At 48.4% G+C, this 19,107-nt stretch overlaps 1 protein-coding gene across 1 annotated transcript in view; it reads left to right on the forward strand.

Annotated features, from left to right (window-relative positions):
• Window positions 1–2,629: 2,629 nt before the first annotated feature.
• Window positions 2,630–19,107, forward strand: part of ZMYND8 (zinc finger MYND-type containing 8) — a 161,003-nt gene continuing 144,525 nt past the window's right edge. Inside the window, exon 1 of the mRNA XM_059898479.1 lies at window positions 2,630–2,698. The gene's annotated coding sequence lies outside the window, so the exon portion shown is untranslated. The remainder of the gene's footprint in view (window positions 2,699–19,107) is intronic.

The raw sequence follows: 19,107 nt of genomic DNA on the forward strand, positions 1-19,107 counted from the left end.
TGCGCCATCAGGTGGAAACCACATATTGATGATACTGAGCAACAAGATAGAGCCACCCAAACAGCCCTTGACTCCTTGCATATGGACTATTAAGTGAGAAATAAAAATCTATATTGTTTAGTCTCCTATTCTCTTTTGGTCTTTGTACAGCTATAGAACCTACATGCTAATACAGTGCTCAATAAGGGTTGTGAATTTCATATTATTATTATTGCTCTCTCCTCAATTATCATCATTATTATTATTTTATTGACCTAAAGCACTTCTTAGGTACAGCTCAGTGAATTCTCTTCAAACCCTGATAGTGGAGGCTATAATCCTTAGCGTTCTTTAGTTGCAAGTGACAGAAACCACTAAATTAAGCAAAAATAGGCTAAATTAAGCAAAAACAAAAGAATGTATTGGTAGGCTGTGGGGGAGTTCATTGACTCAAAAGAAAGGCTGAAGAACCAGGCTTCTAGAAAACCAGGACCTGGGGCTAGTCCAGGAAACCAGGTGGTAGGAACTAATGAGCACTAGAGTAGGAGATTGTGTTTTACGGGGCAGAGAGGCTACGTTTACACAAAAGCATCCGCTGGGGAGGCCACTTTAGAAAGGGCACCAGGGGAGGCCTCTCAAGGAGGTGACATTTAAGCTGAGACTGCAGGATGAGAAGGAGCTGGCCGTGCGAAGACATTGGAAGAGAGTATCTCAAGGAAAATTCCCTTGGAAGGGAATCTTTGAGAAATGCGAGGTGGGGTTAGTGTAATGGAGGCGGCAGAGGATGTATGAAATGAAATCAGAGGCCAGGTCACCATCATGCAGGATCTTGGAGGCCATGGAAAAGAGGTTTTCTTCTCTTTGTTATGGAAAACCAATGGAGAATTTTAAGTAGCCGTCTGGCATGATTTATTTCTTCAGATCCACCTGACTACTGGGTAGGAAACTCCGGTGGGCGAGGATGGGAGGCAAGGAGACCGAGAGATGGGGAGTGGTGGGGAAGGGCATGCATGGGAGCTGGAGCCCACAGGGCTTGCCATTCCTGGATGTGGAGTGGGAGGGAAGAGAGAACAAAGACCAGCCCTCACTTTTGTGCTTATCAAAGCCAAATGGAAGGGGGCAGTTTTCGATGGACCGGTCAAGCGTTCAAAATGAGACAATTGACAATGGTTGGAGATACCAGTCTGTAGATTTGGACGTGCTTAGGGGACATAAATTAGCAGACATAAATGGGGAAGTCATCAACATCAAGATGCCAGTTAAAATCTTGGCACTAAACAAAATCCTCTAGGAGGACAGGATCCAGGACCCAAATCCTGGGGTCATCCAAGGTCAACACGCACATGAGTCTTTCTATGTGTCTTCCACCTGGACCCCTTCCTAGATGTCATTCCCAGGGACTGCACCATTTCTCTGCTCCTTATTTTAGTAAAATCTCTCGAAGACTTGTTTATAGCTCCTATCTCCCCCTTTCTCACCTCCTGCGCTCTCCTCAACCCGCCCTGATCAGGCTGAAATAAGTATTTATATGTTGGAATTTAGTGAAAACCATTCCATTCATAACAGGGCAAGTGGTTCCTTGATATGAAAAAATATATCCCAATCTGCCATCAAGAACTTAGTCCAAGTCCTGGGGCTTCCCTGGTGGCGCAGTGGTTGACAGTCTGCCTGCCAATGCAGGGGACACGGGTTCGAGCCCTGGGCTGGGAGGATCCCACGTGCCGCGGAGCAACTAGGCCCGTGAGCCACAACTACTGAGCCTGCGCGTCTGGAGCCTGTGCTCCTCTCTGTGGAGCCAGAGAGGCCGCGATAGTGAGAGGCCCGCGCACCGCGATTTAGAGTGGCCCCCACTTGCCGCAACTAGAGAAAGCCCTCGCACAGAAACGAAGACCCAACACAGCCATAAGTAAATAATAAATAAATAAATAAAATGTTTAAAAAATTAAAAAAAAAAAAAAAGAACTTAGTCCAAGTCCTCAAACATACATACTTGCCCTGCCCCAGGGCCTTTGCTCTTATTACCATTCTCTCTTCCTGGAACATTCTTTCCCCAGATATCTGCCTCTTTCTCTCTCATGTTTTTGCTTAAATGTCATCTTCTCAGTGAGGTCTCCATTCCCCCTTTTAATTTTTCTCTTTGTGTTCTATTCGTTCATTCATAGATCATTCTAGGGCTTCTGTCCTGCGTATTTCTGTATTCCCAGAACCTAGAATAGTGCTGGCACATAGTGGGCACTCAAAAAATATCTGTTGAATGAATAAATGAATGAACAAATGGACCAGATCAGGAAGTGGACACTGGCCTTCAGGGAACACGCCGGACTTTGATAACAACCCTAGGAGATTTAGTACTGGAAATTCCTCAGCAGGAGTCTTGGGGAAGGTCAAAAGGTGAAAGTCCCGATTGTTCTCAGCTGTGCTTTCACCATCTTCACCATTTTACCCCAGCCCCCTGAGATCCCCAGGGCCCGGTCCACCGCCCTTCCTTCACATTCCTCAGCTCTTAAGTCCCCACCCCCTTTCAACACCCGGAGTCCTTTCTGTGGATGGAATGAACTGAATCATAGTTTCCATGTTAGTAATGAGGCCCAAGAATGCCGATGACTCAGAAGACCAGAGCGCCCCGTTAGGGGAGCGGAACGCTGCTCTCCAAACAGACACCAGGGGGCGCCATTCCTCCACGGAGTTCAGCGCTGGCCTCTGCAAGCAGCTGAATCAGGTAAGAAGCCCGGAGGCTTTTGCCTGTTGTAGCCTTGAGTGTGCCGCGCGGATATCGTTGCGAGCTCCAGCAGCTAGTGGGAGAGCTTGCCTTGATGCCTGCAAAGAAGTTGATGGCACAGGTCCTTTCCTGCCTTTAATTACATAGACCAGCGTTCAAACCCAGACTTTGGCAACTTTCCAACTGTGTGACCCTGGCCAAGTCACTTCACATTTGCGAGCCTGGGTTACCTCCTCCATAAAATAATGATAATCATGGGACCCCATTGCTGCATGGAGGGAATGCAATACACCTGGCAGGTGCCAAGGATTGAGCCTGAAATGGGAGATGGTGACCTGATCAGGGATTGTTTATTACCGCGGCAATGGACTCAGAGCAATGATTCTCAAACTGTGTTCCCTGGACCAGCAGAGCACCTGGGGACTTGCGATTCTCAGCCCCAACTAAGATGTTTTGATTAAATTATGGGGCAGGTCTTTCAGTGTTTAATAGTCTCTAGGTGACTCTGATGGTACTCAAGTTGGCTCAGAGAGGTAAAGAGATTTCCCCTAAATCACAGCTGTTTGAAAAGTGGAGCTGGAATTGGAAAAAATCTCTTCCTGACTGCAAAGCTTGCATGGATGTGTGCGCACACACACACACACACACACACACACAACTCACGAGAGGCTGAAATTCAGAATGACCTCTTGGAGTTCTCTTTAGGGATAGCTTAAAAAGCTTTTTGTTCTCAACTCTGGCTGTACATTAGAATCAGCTGGAGCTCTTTTTTTTTTTTTTCCTGGCTGTGCCAGGCAGCATGTGGGATCCTAGTCCCCAACCAGGGATGAACCCATGCCCCCTGCATTTGAAACAGTCTTAACCACTGGACCACCAGGGAAGTCCCTGGAGCTCTTTAAAAACTGTATCAATGCATGGTCCTCTCCCCAGACCAATTGATTCAGAATTTTCCAAAGCACCTGTGCTTTTTACAAACTCCTCAGGTGATATTGACACCAGTGAGGATTGAAAACCCCCAGCCAAGAAGCACCTAACTTGCTATTTATAATAAAGCCCCCAACTCTGGGTAGTTAGGAAAGAGCTGGAGTTAGAGGGAGACCTGGTTTCAGAGCCTGGTTTCCTCATCTGTAGAATGAGAATTGAGATGCAGGCTTCTCCTGGGTTTTATGAGGAAGAAACTAGAGAAACTCCAGAAGGCTCCTGGCCTGGGCCTTGGCTAGGGGAAGAATTGGTAAAAGGGAAGCAAACAGTTAAGCGTTTGCAGTATGCAAAGCACAGTGCAAATCCCCTTACAAACACCTTCTCCCCTAATCCTCACCAAGACCCTCACTCGTAGCCTAAAACCCCGTCACTGGGCTTGGCCACCTCCTGGTCTGTCACAGAGCCAGGTCTCTACAGCCCTGGACTCTGAAAAGCAGGCTGGGACTGGGGTGGGGTGAGGAGGCACCCAGAAGGCAGCATTTAAGGAGGTGCTGCCACTCAGGGTCATGCGAGTGCTGAGCGGGCGCCTGAGAGCAAGCGCCTCCTTAAATGTGAGGCCCTGGGCCTCTCTGGTCTCCCCCAGGTCCCAGCCCTGCTCCAGAGGCAGCCTTCCTAAGTCACTAGGGTAGATCTCACTCAGAATGAAGGACTGGGACGAGGAGGGGTGGCCAGGCCAGGCAAAGGCAGCCTTGTTAAAAAGCCTACATTTTGTTACAGCAACAGAATTTTCTTCCCCTTCAGCAGAGAACAAATTAATATACAAAAATAGAAATGCACACCAGGAAGGTGAGTTAATGATTAATAATGATGTACTGTGGACTCCGCAGTGTAGCCACTGTTAGAAATTTAAATTTGGGGCCCTTAAGGCAAACTTTTCAAAGTCTACATTCCACTGTCCCTAGAATGAATGAACAAATGAACAAATAAAGGAACAGTTTACTAAGTACCTAGATGTGAGCTCCAGGAGGACCCTTTCCAGGGCCCGAGAGTGGGCTCTTGTCTAACACTCGGAAATGAATTGTCCGAGGAGACACACGTGCTGACAAAGCAAGAGAATTTATTGGGAAGGGGCGCCCGGGGTGGAGAGCAGGAGGGTCAGGGACCCCAGGAGAACTGCTCTGCCACGTGGCTCACAGTCTCGGGTTTTACGGTAATGGGGTTAGTTTACGGGTTGTCTCTGGCCAGTAATTCTGACTCAGGGTCCTTCCTGGTGGTGCATGCATCACTCAGCCAAGATGGATTCCAGCGAGAAGGATTCTGGGAGGTTGCTAGGACATATGGACTGGCGTCTCCTCTCTCCTTTTGACCTTTCCCCGAATTCTTCCCGTTGGTGGTAGCTTGTTAGTTACGTGTTCCTTACTAGGACCTCTTGTCTTAAAGTAACTTGTTTTAAAGTAACTCATGCAAATGGTTACTGTGGTGCCTCTGGGAGGTTGCTAGGACATATGGACTGGCGTCTCCTCTCTCCTTTTGACCTTTCCCCGAATTCTTCCCGTTGGTGGTAGCTTGTTAGTTACGTGTTCCTTACCAGGACCTCTTTGTCTTAAAGTAACTTGTCTTAAAGTAACTCATGCAAATGGTTACTGTGGTGCCTGGCGAGGGTGGGTGGTTTCAGTCAGTGTATCCCCTAACAGAGGGAGAGAACAAAGGGACCCACAGCTGATGTCTACACTCAAGAAATGGAGAGCTTCTGGTAAGAAAAGCAGATTAACTCCGAGAACTCACATGCAGGTAGAGTGTAGTTACAGAGACAAAAGTAGTGGATCCTCATTCGAAATCCCTTTAATTTACCCAAACACATAGATCCGCACACTTTACAAAGAAATCTGTGTTAAATAACATTTTATTTCTAGCTGGGTGTATTTTCTTAAACAGACAAGGGACAGTGGCACAGTGGTTAAGAATCCACCTGCCAGGACTTCCCTGGTGGCGCAGTGGTTAGGAGTCCGCCTGCCAGTGCGGGGGACATGGGTTCAAGCCCTGGTCCGGGACGATCGCACATGCCGCAGAGCAACTAAGCCCGTGTGCCACAACTACTGAGCCTGCTATCTAGAGCCCGCTCTCCACAACTGCTGAAGCCCGCTCTCCACAACTACTGAAGCCTGCGCACCTAGAGCCCGTGCTCCGCAACAAGAGAAGCAACCACAATGAGAAGCCCGTGCACCACAAGGAAGAGTAGCCCCCTCTCACCGCAACTAGAGAAAGCCCGTGCGCAGCAATGAAGACCCAACGCAGCCAAAAATAAATAAATAAATAAATAAATTTATTTTTTTTAATTTAAATTTTATAGTTGAGTCTATCCACCAACCCACTGGAGCTTGAGGATCTGAGGAAGGCAGTGATGGACACTTACCCTCTTGGTCCTTGGGTCGGCCTTGATTTAAGTGTGCCTCTTCCAGGCAGCTGTTTTAGGGTGACCAAACGGTCCCTGTTGGCCCGGGACCGAGGAGTTCTTGGGATGTGGGATTTTCAGTTTTAGAAAACTGGGACAATCCCAAGCAAACCAGGAGGAGTTGGTCACCCCAGTCCACTGCTTATAGTAAGTGTGATTCTAGCCATCAAAGATGCATATTTGCATACAGTTTACCTCTAAACAACTGCTTCATCTAGAGCTCAAAGAAACAGTTATTTTGTTCTAATGGAAGAGGGAGAGCTGTCAGGTCTGGACTAACTGAGAGGTAGTATGGACTCTCAACAATGGTGCCAGGAAGGGTTTCCCAGGGCAATTTTACAGAATATGATTTATGCTTAATATGCTGACATCAGCATCAACTTGCCCATGTGAGTTTCTTTCTCTATCAGGCAATGGATTGATTGGTGTAAAAGTTAGATTGCTCATCAAGGGACTCCAGCGTCGGCTTCTGACTCCTCAAAATAGTCACCAAAAAGCTTGTTGTTCAAGCCAAAGCACGCTGAGAGAGTTAGTAGTATCTCAGAAGGCAAGGGCTGGGGAGGAGACTTACAGGATCGTAGGGCCTTGAACTGGGTGATTTCTCGACAGGTCTTGCCAGACAGGGAACTAGTTAGAACTGGCAGAGTCTGACATGAGAGCTTTGGTCGGTTGGGCACAACAAAGCAAGGGTGAGTCTCAACCTTGATAAGTAAGCTAATTTAGTGGGTTCAGTCTTATATTCCAGGAGCAAGGATTTCCGGGAATCAGTCAGCTCCCAGACTTGCTCAGCATAGGAGCAGGGAGGGATGCTGGCTTCATGGGAGCCTGAAGGGCAGCTCAGCTCCACATGGTCACTCAGGACCCTCAGTTCCTTCCGTCTCGTGGCTCTGCCATCCCCGGGGTGGTCAGTGCCAGGCCATCCCCACATCCTTGGTCCACCCTGGATACAGTCAAGCAGGAGAGCATCTTAACGCTTAGAAAGGAGTCACGCGAGTTCTCTCCTTTGCTCAGGAAAGAAGCAACTCTGCCCTGAATCAGACAGCCCTGGATTCAAACCCAGCTCAGGCACCTTCAGGCCATGTGACCTCGGGCAAATCACTTCCCTTCTGAGCCCAATGACTGAGGTGGCCCTACATTAGTCACATGGTCACACCTAACTGTGCATGGACCACATGAGGGACCTGTGCCAGGCAGGCCAGGGACGCCCTGCAAAAGGATGTGAAAAAGATGTGCAGAAAGATAGGTGCATCTCAGAAGTGACATCCTGGGAGGGGGAGATTGAATTCCACAAGTTTAATTTATTTATTTTATTTTTGGCTGCCTTGGCTCTTCATTGCGGCATGTGGGCTTTCTCTAGTTGTGGTGAGCGGGGGCTACTCTATGTTGCGGTGTGCGGGCTTCTCATTGTGGTGGCTTCTCTTGTTGCGGAGCATGGGCTCTAGGCACGCGGGCTCAGTAGTTGTGGCACGTGGGCTCAGTAGTTGTGGCTCGCGGGCCTAGATGCTCCGTGGCATGTGGGATCTTCCTGGACCAGGGCTCGAACCTGTGTCCCCTGCATTGGCAGGCGGATTCGTAACCACTGCGCCACCAGGGAAGCCCTGAATTCCACAAGTGATCTCCCCAATGAATCGATTCTTCCCAATGCGGTAAGCACTACAAAGGAACCAAAAAAGAGTAAAGGGAGATTCAAACTGGGACGAGGGGGCTAACTTAGCTGGGGGCGGCCAGAGCAGGCTTTTTCGGGAGAATTCTGTGGAAGTTGAGAAGCAGATGAGTCAGTATGCTGTCAGGCTCAGAGGGAGGCAAAGCAGGGCATCGTTCAGAGCAGAGGAAAGAGCTGAAAGGCAGAAGCAGGGGCTCAGTTTTAGGAACTAAAACTAAAACTAAAAGTAGCCCAGCTGACATGCAGGGAAGAGAGAGAGGCCAGCAGGGCTCATAGCAGCTGCCCTGAAGTCAAGAACCAGTGGTTCATGGGCCGGAGACGCCCGTGGAGCAGCCGTGTAAATTTTTGCCTGTTCCGTATTTTTTTAAAATGGACTGAGCTGCGTTTTGTGGGTTTTTTTTTTTTTTTTTTTTGAGTGGTTTTCCATAAAAATCTGAATTTCCAGATTTTCTTAAAAAAACATAAGATCTGGCCATATTGGGCTCACATTTCTGAGTAGCAGCTAACAGTTGGAGCTGAGGAGGGCTGGAGATGGAGCTTTAACTTATGAAGTTAAAACTGAGTTCCTCATTGGCCTTAAAGTGTTGGACCCCTGTAAACATTTAAGTTCTGGACCCCTGGGCTGGGCCTTAGAGGCTATGTCAGGAATTTTGGAAGAGATCCAAAGTGCAATGAGAAGGCAGGGTTGGTTGGTTGGTTGGTTGGTTTTTGGCCATGCCACATGGCATGCAGGATCTTAGTTCCCTGACCAGGGACCGCGCTCCAGCCCTGTCAGTGAAAGCGAGGAGTCCTAACCACTGGACCGCCAGGGAATTCCCCGAAGGCAGGGTTTTGAGGCGAGGAGAAACCCAATCCCCAGGTCACTCTAAGCATGGAGAAGGTAGTATGGTTGGGGGATAAGCATGGATGTGAGGGAACCGGGAAGGAAGCCGTACATGGAGGTCCAGGCACGAGATGATGGTGGCTCTGTCCAGAGTGGGGGCAGCGGATGGGGTAGAGGCTCGCGGAGTGTCCCTGACACTCAGACTCCTTATATAGAGTTAGGCTGCTTTTGTTTTTGTTTGGCTCAAAACAACAGAAATGTATTCTCTCACAGTTCTGGAGTCCAGAAGTCGAAAATCAGTGTCACTGGGTCGAAATCAAGATGTCAGCAGAACTGGAGGCTCCAGGGGAGAATCCGTTCCCTGCCTCTTCCAGCTTCTGAGGGCTGCTGCCTTTCCTTGGCTTGTGAACACATCACTCCAGTCTCTGCCTCCCCGGTGACATGGCCTCCACCTCCCCGTCTTCAAGTCTCCCACTGCCTTTCTCTTAGAGGGGTGGATACATGGGGTTGCATTCAGGGTTCACCTGGATAATTCAGGATAATCTCGCATCTCAACATCCTCCATTTAATCACATCTGCAATCACGCCTTTTCCAAACAAGGTAACATTTACAGGTTCTGATATCTTTGGGGGCCATTCATCAACCTACTACACTTCCCCTCTCTGAACCTTGATTTTCTCCTCTGTAACCCTTCATACAGGGTTTTATGTATTTGGAGAATAGTGACCACACAGGACAAGACAGCATGTTTTTCTTATCCTTACCCACCCCTCAGTCTAAACTTAACTCACAGCTCCCCTACACAACCCTTCACCTCAACACACTCACTCCCCCAGGAATGGAGCAGACACATGCATTCTTTCATTCCTTCCTGGAAATGTACCAACTCACTGCAACCTGCCAGACACATCCTAGGCCCTGCACATACAGCAGTGACCAAAACAGCTAGAAATCCATGGCGCTCATGGAGCTGGTCTTCCAGTGGTGGTGGAGCAGGTGGGGAGACAGATGGGAAACAGACAGATACAGAATAGGACAGATAGTGGTTAAGTGGGTTCTTTTGCTAGGGCTGCCATAACAAAGTGCCACAGACTGGGTGGCTTAAACCACAGATATGTATTGTCTCATAGTTCTACAGACTAGAAGTTCAAAATCAGTGTGTGGGCAAGGTTGTTTCCTTCTGAGTGCTATAAGGGAAGGATTTTTTCCAGGCCTCTCTCCCTGGTTTGTAGATGGCCATCTTTTCCCTGCATCTGGTTCTTTTTTTTTTTCGGCCACGCCTTGCAGCATGTGGGATCTTAGTTCCCTAGCCAGGGATCGAACCCGTGCCCCCTGCAAAGGAAGCGCAGAATCTTAACTACTGGACCACCAGGGAAGTCCCAGCCCTGCATCTGTTTCTATCATCTTCCCTCTGTGTGAGTCTGTCTCTGTGTCCAAATTTCCTCTTCTTATAAGGACACCAGTCATATTAGATTATGACCCACCCTAAAGACCTCATTTTAACGTGATGACCTCTGTAAAGACCCTATCTCCTAGTAAGGTCACATTTACAGAGACTGGGGTTAGGACTCCAATATATGAATCAGGGGGTGGGGATGACACAGATCAGCCCGTAACTATAAGTATAGGAAGAGAAACAAAGCAGGGTGAGAGGAGAATGGAATATGGGGTGGGCTGGGGGTGCTATTTTAAACAGAATAACCAGGGAGGTGATTCCTGGGCAACAACCTGAATGAAGGAGGGAGGTGCCAAGAAGTATATGAGAAAAGAGCATTCCAAGGAGAGCGAATGGCAAGTGCAAAGGCCCTGAGGCCTGAGGATTTCAATGTGGAGAAAGAACAGGTGGAGGCGCATCACGGAAGGAGTGGGGTGAGCTGCGAGGGTGGGAAGGAGAGGACACCAGAGAGATGGGGCTTGGAGGACAGATCGTGTAGAGCCTGGGGGCCTTGTTTCTTAACTTGTGCAAACTTCCTTCTCGAGCAGGCTTGTTCCTGTCTGGTCCTCTTTAGAGTTACAAGTTCAGTGGCCCCCACTTCTACACTATAGAACCTTCTTAGTGTTTTAGCTGGACTGCAGCCAGCTTTCAAAATATTTTGGCAAATAATTTATTGACGTGAAACTCGCTTAACATTAACCATTTAAAGTGAACAATTCGGGGACTTCCCTGGTAGTCCAGTGGGTAAGACTCTGTGCTCCCAATGCAGGGGGCCCGGGTCCAATCCCTGGTTGGAGAACTAGATCCCGCATGCATGCCGCAGCTAAGAAGCCCGCATGCTCCGCTGAAGATCCCGAGTGCCGCAACTAAGACCCGGTGCAGCCAAATAAAGAAATATTTTAAAAATTAATTGCTTTCTAAAAAAAATAAAGTGAACAATTCGGTGGCACATGGTATGTTCACAATGCTGTGTACCCTCCACTTCTGTCTGGTTCTAAAGCATTTCCATGACTTTCAAGTCATGGTAGAGATTCTAACTTCACGGTGGGGTGGGGCCCCAGGCAGATTCGGATCAGAAGAGGGACCTGATCTGACTGTCCCGCTGTCCGGAGTGTGGAGGATGGACTGTGGCCTGACCAGGGGCGGAAGCAGGTCCACTGAGGCAACTGACACCCTCACCCAGGCAGGCGGGAGATGGTGATGGTGTGGCTTGTGTTATGGTAGGGAGCAGGGAGGGTGCTGAGGAGAAGCTAGACTCAGATTGATTGATTCATTTTTACTGGAGTACAGTTGATTTACAATATTGTGTTAGTTTCAGGTGTACAGCAAAGTGATCCACTTATACATATATATTATGTGTATATATATATATATATATTCTTTTTCAGATTCTTTTCCCTTGTAGGTTATCACAGAATACTGAGTATAGTTCCCTGTGCTATATGGTGGGTCCTTGTTGGTTATCTTTTTTTTTGGCTGTGCTGCGCGTCTTGCAGGATCTTACTTCCCCAACCAGGGATCAAACCCGTGCCCCCCGCAGTGGAAGCGCAGAGCCCTAACCACTGGACCACCAGGGAAATCCCCTTTGTTGGTTATCTATTTTTCAGATTTATTTTGAAGCGAAGGGCTTAGGATCTGCTGGTGGGGTGTGTGTATACATGTAAGATAGGAGGCAAGGATGATGCAGGCTTTTTTCTTTAAATTGTGGTAAATATACACAACACAGATTTACCATTTTAAGTGTACAGTTCAGTGGCATTAAGTACATTCTCATTGTTTGTTTTTTTAAAGATTATTTATTTATTTATTTATTTATTTATTTATTTTATTTTTGGCTGTATCAGGTCTTAGTTGCGGTGAGTGGGCTTCTCTCTAGTTGTGGCGTGCGGGCTCCAGGGCACATGGGCTCTGTAGTTTGCGGCACGCGGGCTCTAGTTGAGGCTCTCCAGCTCAGTAGTTGTGGCACTTGGGCTTAGTTGCCCCGTGGCATGTGGAATCTTAGTTCCCCGACCAGGGATCGAACCCGTGTGCCCTGCATTGTAAGGTGGATTCTTTACCACTGGACCCCCAGGGAAGGCCCAAGTACATTCACATTGTTGTACAACCATCACCACCATCCATCTCCAGAACTTTTTCATCTTCCCAAAATGAAACTCCAAACTCATTCAGTGTTCACTCCCCATCTGCCATCTCCCATCCCTCCACAACTTGGTAACCACCTTTTTACCTTCTGTCTCTGTGAAGTTGCCTGTCCAGGTCCCTCTTATAAGTGGATCATACAACATTTATCCTTGGTCTGCCTTATTTCTCTCAGTGTGACGTCTCCAAGCTTCATCCACGTGCTAGCACGCACACTCTCAGGTCCTGGGCCAGGAAATGTTTCCACCTTCTGGAGTCTGACCTCCTGAGTGTCCCCTGCCTGGCAGGGGCCTCCTGGTACTTTCTGAGTTTCGAAGTCTGACCTGTCCTTCCCAGCTCAAGCATGACCCACTCCAGGAAGCTCTCCTTGGGTGTCTTTAAAAGCGGGCCTTGGGGGCTTCCCTGGTGGTGCAGTGGTTGAGAATCTGCCTGCCAATGCAGGGGACACGGGTTCGAGCCCTGGTCTGGGAAGATCCCACATGCCGCGGAGCAGCTAGGCCCGTGAGCCACAGCTACTGAGCCTGTGCGTCTGGAGCCTGTGCTCCGCAACAAGAGAGGCCGCGATAGTGAGAGGCCCGCGCACTGCATAGCCCCCGCTCGCTGCAACTAGAGAAAGCCCGCGTGCAGCAACGAAGAACCAACACAGCCAAAAATAAATAAATAAATATTTATTTATTTATTAAAAAAAAGAAGAAGAAGCCTGCGCACCACAATGAAGAGTAGCCTCCGCTCGACACAACTAAAGAAAGCCTGCGTGCAGCAACGGAGACCCAACACAGCCAAAATAAATAAATAAATAAATTTATTTAAAAAAAAAAATAGTGGGACTTGGTGTCAGAAAGAACAGTGTTCACATCCTGATTCTGCCGTTTACTTGCTGGGCACCACTGGCTGAGCTTCTCTGACCCCCAGTTTCCCCATAGCTAGCTGGAGACAACAAGCGCTCCAAGCCTAGGGGATTGTCCTGACATTTACAAGAGATGACGCTGCTTTGCCCAGCATAGAACAAATGTCACCTGTTCCTATAAGCTTGTACATCCAAACTCACCCAATTTCTTGTCCAAAAAACCTCCAGTATTCTGTGTCTGCTACTCAGTGGGTAGCAGATGTGCATCCTGGCATTCTTACTGTTCTCTAACTTTTAATCTAATTCCCATATTAACTTTTGACTTCATCTCCTTGCACTACATGCTAGGGATTTTTTTTTTTTTTTGTCTTTGTTTGTTTGTTTTTTGAGGAATCTCTCTTTTCATGTCCTAAGGGCTGAACTCTGAGCTAATACAGCGTGGGTTTGGTAAATATCTATTCTGCTAATATCATCTGCTGTCTTCCCAGCAGGCCTGCCATAGCTCTATAAGAAGAAGGAGCATCTCTTCCTTAGAATGTCCAGCCCCAGGCTGTGGACTTGCTCCAGAAGTACCCAGCCTCCTCAGGTCTCAGAGATTGTCACCCCAAATCTGCCCCCACCCCAATACATACAAAAGGAAACTCCTAAAACATTGCCTTCACGTACCTCTCTCATACGACCAAGTAGCATGCACATTGGCAATGTGGCAATAACATCCAGTTTTCAAGGGATTTCCCTGGTGGTCCAGTGGTTAGGACTCCGTGCTTTCACTGCCGAGGGTGTGGGTTCAATTCCTGGTCAGGAACTAAGATCCTGCAAGCCAGACTTCCCTGGTGGCACAGTGGTTAAGAATCCGCCTGCCAGTGCAGGGGACATGGGTTCGAGCCCTGGTCCAGGAAGATCCCACATGCCACAGAGCAACTAAGCCTGTGCGCCACGACTACTGAGCCTGCGTGCTGCAACTACCGAAGCCCGCGAGCCTAGAGCCCGTGCTCTGCAGCAAGAGAAGCCACCACAGTGAGAAGTCCGCGCACCGCAATGAAGAGTAGCCCCTGTTCGCCACAACCAGAGAAAGCCCGTGCGCAGCAACAAGACCCAACGCAGCCAAAAATTAAATAAATAAATAAATTTATATATATATAAAAAAAAGATCCTGCAAGCCTCGCAGCGTGGTAATAAATAAAAAAAAAGAAAAAAATCAAATTTTCAAATTTTCAAGACACACACACCCTATATTTACACCAAAGCTGAAATATACCAAGACCCATTAATCAGGCAATTCCACTTCTAGGAATTTTTCCTATGGATAACCCTTGCCCAAGACAGACAAATAAGAATCTTTATTGTTGCATTGTTCATAATAGCCAAAGACTGGAAACAACTCAAATGTCCATCCATGAGAGATGGTTAAGTAAATTATGATACATACTAAGTGAAGTAAGTCAGAAAGAGAAAGGCAAAAACCATATAATGATAATAAAAAAAAAAAAAAACCATATAATATCACTTACATGTGGAATCTAAAATACAACACAAGGAGTTCCCTGGAGGTCCAGTGGTCAGGACTCCGTGCTTTCACTGCTGTGGCCCAGGTTCAGTCCCTGGTTGGGGAACTAAGATCCTGCAAGCCACACAGTGTGGCCAACAAAAAAGTAAAATATGACACAAATGAACATATCTACGAAACAGAAACAGACTCACAGACATAGAGAACAGATTTGTGGTTGCCAAGGGGGAGGGAGGGTGGGAGAGGGAAGGACTGGGAGTTTGGGATTAGCAGATGCAAACTATTAGTATATATAGAATGGATAAACAATAATGTCCTACCTGTATAGCACAGGGAACTGTGTTCAATATCCTGTGATAAACCATAATGGAAAAGAATATGAAAAAGAATATATATATATATATGGGGCTTCCCTGGTGGTACAGTGGTTAGGAGTCCACCTGCCAACGCAGGGGACACGGGTTCAAGCCCTGGTCTGGGAAAATCCCACATGCGACAGAGCAACTAAGCCTGTGCACCACAACTACTGAGCCCGTGAGCCACAACCACTGAGCCAGTGCACCTAGAGACCGCACTCCTCAACAAGAGAAGCCACCGCAGTGAGAAGCCAGTGCGCTGCAACAAAGAGTAGCTTGCTGCAACTAGAGAAAGCCTGCACGCAGCAACAAAGACCCAACACAGCCAAAAATAAATAAATTAATTTATATAAAAAAAGAATATATATGTATAACTGAGTCACTTTGCTGTACAGCAGAAATTAACACAACATTGTAAATCAACCATACTTCAATAAAATATTAAAAATAAATAAATAAATTATGATACAGCTGCACAATGGATACTACTCCTTAGCCATTTAAAAAGAATAAACCAGGGACTTCCCTGGTGGCGCAGTGGTTAAGAATCTGCCTGCCAATGCAGGGGACACGGGTTCGAGCCCTGGTCCGGGAAGATCCCACATGTTGCAGAGCAGCTAAGCCCGTGCACCACAACTACTGAGCCTGCGCTCTAGAGCCCGTGAGCCACAACTACTGAGCCCACGCGCCACAACTACTGAAGCCTGTGCGCCTGGAGCCCGTGCTCCTCAATGAGAGAAGCCACCGCAATGAGAAGTCCACGCACCACAAGGAAGAGTAGCCACTGCTCGCTGCAACTAGAGGAAGCCCACACTCAGCAATGAATACCCAACGCAGCCAAAGATAAATAAGTAAATAAATTTATTAAAAAAAAAAAAAAGTAAACCAGGTCTCTGGCTATGGATAGGGAGCAATTCTCCAAGACAGACTGATGAGTGCAGAAAGCAAGGAGCAGGGCAGTGTGGGGGACATGCCACTGTTTATGTCAACAGAAAGAGGAGGGGGAGGGTCTCACGCTGGGGAAGATGCACAGGCACTTTCTGCTAACTGGTGCTTGTCGTTGCCTCTGGGGAGGGCATCAAACGATCAGGGATGGGAGGGAGACTTAGTTTTTCCCTGGATACCTTTCTATATTTTAATTCTTTACTATTTCCCTCGATACCTTTCTATATTTTAATTCTTTACTATGTGCATTCATTTCCTATTCAAAATCATTTAGATTAATACATGCATTATATCCTTGCCAGGAAGCACGAAGGTTTTGGACCTCATGCTAACAGCACGTGCAATTCTTGAAAGGTTGAGAATTCTCAGTCTGTTCTCTGCCGAATGATGTCAGCAGAAGCTGAACGACCTTGAGTGTTGATTTCAGCGGTGGTGTCTTTACAGAAATGCTCAATCGGCAACAATCGCTGGCCCCTGTAAGGCGTTTCCAAGTTTACAGGGCTGAGAGCCTCTTTACTTATCATGATCTCATCTACCCTGACAGTGTTGGGGGTAACTGGGGCAGGCAGGAACTTGTCCAAGGTCACACAATTAGGAAATGCCCTAGCCAGGACTGAATCCACATCTCTTTCTCTGCTTCTTTCACATAGCTTGAAATGCCCATCTTTTGAGGATGTCTCAGACTTTCCATCAACAAAGATGATATCAAGTGCTCCTGTGTGATGGTCACCTGTGACCACCCCGTTGCTAAGTCCAATCAATGGTCAGTTATCAGGCCTCAGTCAACTCGCCCGATCAGGAGCATTTGATAAGGTGCTGGACGCCTTCCTCCTTCAAACACTTTCCTACCTAGGGTTCTAGGAAGCCCCTCTATCCTCCCACCTCACCGGAGGCTTCTTGGAATCTTTGTGGGCCAAATGTTCCAACTGTGGAGAGCCCCAGGGATTGGCCCTTGGACCTATTGCTTTAAATTTATTTATTTTATTTATTTTGGGCTGTGTTGGGTCTTTGTTGCTGCGCGTGGGCTTTCTCTAGTCGCGGCGAGCAGGGGCTACTCTTCATTGTGGTGCGCGGGCTTCTCATTGCGGTGGCTTCTCTTGTTGTGGAGCACAGGCTCTAGGCGCGCGGGCTTCAGTGGTTGTGGCACACAGGCTCGGTAGTTGTGGCTCGTGGGCTCTAGAGCACAGGCTCAGTAGTTGTGGCACACGGGCTTAGTTGCTCCGCGGCATGTGGGATCTTCCCGGACCAGGGCTCGAACCTGTGTCCCCTGCGTTGGCAGGCAGACTCTTAACCCCTGAGCCACCAGGGAAGTCCCTGGACCTGTTTCTTGTCCCTTAGAACCCCCAGTTCTAGGTGATCTCATCCCCTACCATGGCTTTAAGTCCTATGTATATGCTGGTGCCCCTCCCACATGTATATCTCCAACCCAAACTCCCCTCCTGCCCTGGGCTATCCAACTGCTTCCTTGACCTCAGCTGGGTGACTGACAGTCCCTCCCCCCTCTCGCTTCCTCCCCACCTGCTCCTCCCACTGCCTCCCCATCTCGGCCCCTTTGACCCCATCCTCCAGCAGCTCAGGCCCCAAAACCTTGAAGTCATCCAGGCCTCTCTCACCCACACGAATCCTGTCTGCTTGGACTTTCCAAGCAGATCTAGAATCTTACCCCTTCTCTCCACCTCCTCAGTCTCCACTATGGTCCGAGCCACCTTCCCCTGGGGCCTGGAATATTCCCACAGCCTCCCCACTGGTCTCCCTCCTTCTGCCCTCGCCCCTGTCATTTGGTCTCTTTTCAGCCCCACAGCCAGAGGTGATCACTCAGGACAAGTCAGTCTGTGTCTCTTTCTCTCTGCTGACAAGCTGCCAGTGAGTTCCCATCTCATCTAGAGTAAAAACTGAGCTCTTGTAAATGGCCCCAAAGGCCTTCCTGTTCCTCCCTTCCTCGGTGCCCTCTCACCTCCTCCACCACTATTACCCCCACTGGTGTAAATCCTTCCAGCAGGGCGAACCGAGCTTCCTGCCATTCCTCCAACACCCAGCACCCAGCACCCAGCACCCAACACATGCAGGCATCTCTCAGCGCGGGGCTTCCTCTTCCCTGTGCCTTTGGGCTTCTCAGCCTCACGCTCTGGATCTTTGGGGCTGGCTAATTTGTTTTGTCGTTGGGGGCTGTCCTGTGCATTGTAGGATGTCAGTGCATTCCTGGCCTCTACGTACTAGCCACCCATAGCAGCTGCGTATCTCCAGAAATTTCCAAATGTCCTCTGGGGGGCAAAATCGCCAGGCTGGGAACCAGGGCCCCACCTGTAACATGCTCCCCAGACATCCCTGTGCCTCCTCTCTCATCTCCTTGGGGTCTCCACACAGCTGTCACCTCCTTATGGAGGCCTCTGTCCACGCTGATTATCACTGCTGCCCACCCCAAACTCCCCGTTTCCCTTCCTGCTGTATTTTTCCCCATAGCACTCATCCCCATTTCCTGTATATTACCTGTCTTTTCTCATTAGACCCTACATTTCAAAAAGCCAAGGATTTTTGTCTGTTGCATTCATTGCTGTATCCCCAGCACTTACAGCAAAACCTGGCACACAGTAGGCACTCAGTAAATGCTTCTGGAAGGAACAAATCCATGTCAGGCTTTGTAACAGATGCATGAACGTTAGACCTTGACCTTGAGAGACTTGCATCCCAGGGTGGGTGCTGGGAGTAAACAGACAAATGAATACATGCAGTAGCAGGTGGTAGTAAGTGCAAGGAAGAAAAGAAAGCAGATATCCTGGTTTCCCAGGCTGCCGTGAACAAAGTTCCACAAACTGGGTGGCTTACAACTGCAGAGATTTATTGTTTCGCTGTTCTAGAGGCCAGAAGTCCGAAATCAAGTTGTCGGCAAGGATGTGATCCATCTGAAACCTGCATGGGAATCCTTCCTGGCCTCCTCCTAGCTTCTGGTGGTTTTTTTCGTCTCTCTTGGGCATTTCTGGGCTTGTAGAAGCCTCAGACCAATCCTCCATCTTCACAAGGCCTTCTCCCTGTGTGTCTTCACATCGTCTGTCTTCTCTCTGTGCATGTCTGTCCAAATATCCCTTTTGTATAAGGGCACTACTCTTATTAGATGAGGGCCCACCCTCATGACCCCATTTTAACTTGATCTCTGTCAAGATCCTATTTCCCCAAAGGCCGCATTCTGACCTAGTGGGGGATTCATTATGCTTCTTGGTGGGGGAGACAAAGTTCAGCCCCTATCAGCAGGGCACGGGATGAAAGGGTGCTGGGAGGGCCTCTGAGTTGGTGGCATTTGAGCAGAGTCCAGAATGAAGAGAGGG

The sequence above is a fragment of the Balaenoptera ricei genome, chromosome 15, assembly GCF_028023285.1.
Source record: "Balaenoptera ricei isolate mBalRic1 chromosome 15, mBalRic1.hap2, whole genome shotgun sequence".
NCBI classification, from domain to species: domain Eukaryota; kingdom Metazoa; phylum Chordata; class Mammalia; order Artiodactyla; family Balaenopteridae; genus Balaenoptera; species Balaenoptera ricei.